General features: G+C 35.3%; 1 long non-coding RNA gene across 4 annotated transcripts; it reads right to left on the bottom strand.

The window, feature by feature from the left end:
- Nucleotides 1–290: 290 nt before the first annotated feature.
- On the bottom strand, nucleotides 291–2925 carry LOC147388694 (uncharacterized). Of its 4 annotated transcripts, XR_015170921.1 has the most exons (7): nucleotides 2843–2925; nucleotides 1900–2216; nucleotides 1524–1757; nucleotides 1296–1426; nucleotides 961–1175; nucleotides 817–871; nucleotides 291–521 (listed from the first exon to the last, which is right to left on the bottom strand). It is a non-coding gene; the product is annotated as an uncharacterized LOC147388694 (long non-coding RNA). The 4 variants fall into 4 exon arrangements; XR_015170920.1 differs by lacking the exon at nucleotides 1296–1426 and having other exon boundaries at nucleotides 961–1060; XR_015170918.1 differs by lacking the exon at nucleotides 1296–1426.
- Nucleotides 2926–4770: the final 1845 nt, after the last annotated feature.

Here is a 4770-nt window from a genome sequence, read left to right on the forward strand (position 1 = left end):
TGTCGGAATTTGGAACGGCTTAAAACCCTTCCTAATCTGCGTCTTTATATAACAGCACACGATAACCCGAAAGATTTGAGACATCGGATTTTATAAAACTGATGTCCTACGTCTGAGACTTTAGATATCGGTTATAAACCGATATCTAAAATTATTATAAATTGATATCTAAATTTTTTTTTTTTTTTCTTTTCTTGCTACTTGCCTATTACCCACAGTTAAAATATATCCAAATAGAGAACATCGAAGTTCTCTATCACATTAATTTATACAAAAAAAGAGTTGCAATGAGTCATAATTTACAAATCCAAAATTACAATGCATCGATAAACCATTCACAATCATTACACAAGCACAAGTGCTTACAAGGAAGCAATGCCATCACTCCCATCCCTCCCTATCTTCTTTAAGATCCCCAAAATGCCTGCAACTACCAATAAAAGAATTCTTTCGTGTCACCACATTGCATACTCTCACGATGAGCTTCCGCACCTTCAAAAGAGTGTTTGAAATAAGTGCTCCTGATCAATCAAAGATGATGCAGATAAGCTTCCACTCTCAAAGATGATGCAGATAGCTGTCTAATCAATTATTTCACTATCAATGGAACACAATAAATAGCTATTGTTTTACAAAGAATTATTGATGGAGGAATGTGATTCATGTCAATATAGTTGGGATAAAGGTGGTGATGATTATATAGCAAAAATTGTCGTGGGTCATAATGGTGATGATGATGATATAGCAAAATTTGTCACAGGTTATAATTACTAGCACAAATGTAGTAAAAAGTCATTTTCCAAAAATGTGACTCACCTGAATTTCACTTTTATAAGGATCCCAAATTTATCGAAGTCCATGTCATGCCCATCTGAAATACATCATAAAAAATGAAATGAAAACCAGGGGGACTGTTTTTGAAGTAAATTTGTTAACAGCCGTGGGAATGAAATTAAGTACCCAATGAAACTTCTCCAGCAACAGCCATCTCTTGGAAGTTTCGACTGAATGTCTCATTTATCTGAGCAACAAGGTTTCTCAAAGTTGGAAGCCAGTTTTCCTGCAAAATCTCTTGGATCAGAAAATTGTTTTTCAAGCAATGACAACTAGTTTACAATTCTTCAGAAAAAATTATCCTGAATTGCAGCTTCCAATTCCTCAATAGTACCAGGCATCTGCAATTAGAAAAAGTGCGAAAATAGTAAACATTAAGCTTCAAGGAAGCCTAATCCAATTAGGCAGATCCAATTATATTACTTGAAAAATGGTCAAAAAGGAAAACCAAACAGCACAACCTTCAACTATCTAGTTGTAAATATAGGTTCGATCTATGTAGACATTTGCATCCATTACATATTGTTTGAATGGTTAGTTCATGGAAGGCAGGTAAGATTGTGATATGTACCCACATTAATGTTCACCAAAACTGAAATATAGTGACAACCACAACTAATGATGTGATGTGGATTGAAAATACAGACTAAAACAAAGTTCATAAATAGTCAAAACCTATGCAGCCTTACCGCAGAATGTGTGGACTCCAGTGGCTATAACAATGGCCTCGATTCCACCTTGCTTGCAAGTGGACCCAGAGAAGACTTCATCATGCTCTTCCTTTTTTTTTCTATCTATATCTTACCTCCTTAGGATCAGCCAACATGCCTACAATAGAAGCATCGATAGCGTCTTGGTTCTCAACCCTGGAAGCCCTTGCAGCCATCAAAACCAATGTCCTCGTCAATGTCGTTTGCGAATACCTGCACCAATAGCAAAAATGGTTCATGAAGATAATGCTAACGATGATTTTACGTTGGATAAGTGATAACATATTATTATTAAAAAACTATAAAAACATTATAACAGTTTTAAAACACGGTGTAAATAACAGCAACTACTTACACATATACCACAACAGAGATGGCTGAAATCTGGTATCACAACAAGATGAGAAAGAGCCAGTCCCAAGGTCTAGAAGTCGAGAAGCTCGCACGAGCAAAATCTTTAACTATTCTAAGGTGATACTTCTATTTACTTTCAAAACCTTAAGTGACTTGCACCTGGCCACAAGCCTTTCCAGTGCATCAAAATTTACTTCGGTCTGCAGATTTGCAAAGTTCAGGACTTCTAATGATGTGAAGTTCTCTGGAAAGCAACTTAACCAACTTCCCCCGAGATCTTCAACGCCATTCTCCTGTATGTCCAGCTCAGTCAAGTTTCTAGAAACCAAATTGGATTTCGAAAATTGTGTTAGTTATACAACTTAGAAGCTTATCTTAGGTACGAGGCATAACACAATAAGGAAAAGTGTTGTCAGCTAATACCAAAGTAATTAAAAGCAGAATCACAAACAAATTCTGTTGAACAAATCCGAAAACAGTAACCGATATATCCAACAAGAAAATATTCGATAATACTTCCATCAACCTTATTTTAGTTCCTATTTAATGTTAACTGTTCTGGCAAATACAAGAGCCTCAACAAGGTAGGATAGACAGCCACACAGTTAACAAGTCGCATAAAAAAACACAGATAGTGTGTGATTGAGGGGCAAGTTACCATCATAGTCTATCAAATTGAGGGACAAATTCCCCGCCAATAGATAACTTGGACTGTTATGTTGTTCAGACTTGGTTGGCTTTCAAACAATCTTTCTAAGGGATATCTCAGATTTTACCCACAAGCATGGTTTTAAATTAACAGAATGTATCGGTCAATACATATCGGTATCGGCCAAGACTGATTTTTGTATTCTATAAGTTATAGTCCCCTTTATAATCTAAAAGGATACAAAATGGGAAAAAAAATATTTAACTAATTCCACATAACAAGAATGCCAACTTACCTTGCAAGGAAAAAGAAAGCGGCGCCTCCTGACCTTATTCACTGTTATTTTTCAATCCTTTCCTCTCTTTTCTCCATTGATCAAACCTAGCACAAGGAAATACTAATTATGAAAATAAGCCGAACTAAGCATGATATAGAAGAACAAAGAAGAGTATAACCCCAAAAGGGTACACTAGTTATGGAAATAACTCGTAAGGGAAAGTAGGCATACGCTTTTTCTCTTCTCTTCTATTTTTCCTTAAATTCTCTATATTCCTTTGCAGACCTGACAAACACATAGAAGTAAGATAAGTACAGTGTAAATTGAAGAGAAATACAAAGTGAAAGGACAAGTGGGTGAAGAGTTCCCTCGGACCTCCTTTTTTTTCCACTGAGAAAGGATTTGTATTTAAGAAGTATTACAAGGATTCAGGGGCAGTCCCCCTACTTTATAAGAGAAAATTGAAAATATGGGAGGTCCAAAAGATCTCTCATACATGCATACAACAATATCAGACACTGCCCAGCATATTGCACTGACATTCAAAGTTTGACAATGAAGTGAACTGTGCTACCCAGAGATGGCATGGATATGGTGTAGTTATTTTTGTGGAACTTTATTTTAGTACACTGAATAATCAGACATGGGTAGGACACCTATTTTGAAATGTCTAGGCAATATTTGATGAACACTTGATGTAGTTTGCATGAAGAAGATATAGTCTCAAACATGAAGTAAGATGGAAAACCAGATATTCAATTTATGCCTTTCATAAATGGATCCACCAGATTCTATAAAGACCTCTTATTTAAATCGTTTGTTAGTCCTTTTTTGAGTAATTCCTTAATATTAAGCTTGCCTAACAAACTAGATGAAGTCTTGAGTATTGATGCCAAAACCTGGGTTCAAAACCCAAAAAAATGGGCATCACAAACAATTCAGCAGGGGTAGAGCATCAAAACTTTGATTTCCCAAGAGACAGCCAAGAATTACCTTTGGATTTGTGTCTGCTACAAGTAAAAACTGTCTGTAACCATAATAAAAAAACAAAGTGAACTTTTGTGATAAGATGCACACTACTTTAACTAATTTTTTTTTACGGATTCTCTTTAGTGTGGATGGTCCAAATAGTATGGTACAGAGAGTACAACTACAGTATTCTTTTCATTCATCATATTAACTTTCAAGGTAGGTATGAACCACCCAATGCGTCCAGCCATAGGGGAGGGAACTCCAGTAGTAAGACTGATGTACACTATACGGATGGTGTGTTGCTTGAATTGCTTGGATAAATGGGCATGAGAGTGCTTATCCTGTCATTTAGAAGGTGATTGAAATAGCCTACCAACTTAAACAAATAAAATCAAGGTACCAAAATACAAATTTATTGAGAACTTAAATGTCCAAATTAATTCAAGTTCTACAAACACATTTGATACTTGAAGAAATGATAAAATGAGCATGAAAACTTTCTCATAATATCAGTACAAAAAACCTTTTGGAGTTAAGAAAATGTAAGTTCACTTCAATACTTACTGATGCATATATCTGAAATATTTAAACTTTGAGAACTTACATAGAAAAGAAGGGACACGTGTAAGAAGCAAACTATGAATTCATGTTCCCAAACAATCCCCTAAAGTAATTTGATTTCAAAAGACAAAGCAGAAACACCTAATCTATAACAATTGATGTTGCTAATCTCTGTTCGTGTTCCCCACAGCTTCAAAAAGAATCTGTGATAAGAGATGCTAATCATCCAAAACTATTCCAACCCTAAGTTTGAACACGATCACAATTCACATCAGAAATACAAATAGCTGCCCATGTTTCATATAAGAGATGCTAAAACAATCAAAATTACAACTGCAAGAAGAATGTAACTCATACTATAAGACTGATCTGAAAACTAAAGAGAACTGTAAACGAGATCAATAACGGACAAT

This window comes from Akebia trifoliata, chromosome 12 (genome assembly GCF_017979445.1).
Source record: "Akebia trifoliata isolate Shusen 1 chromosome 12, ASM1797944v1, whole genome shotgun sequence".
Taxonomy (NCBI): Eukaryota; Viridiplantae; Streptophyta; class Magnoliopsida; order Ranunculales; family Lardizabalaceae; genus Akebia; species Akebia trifoliata.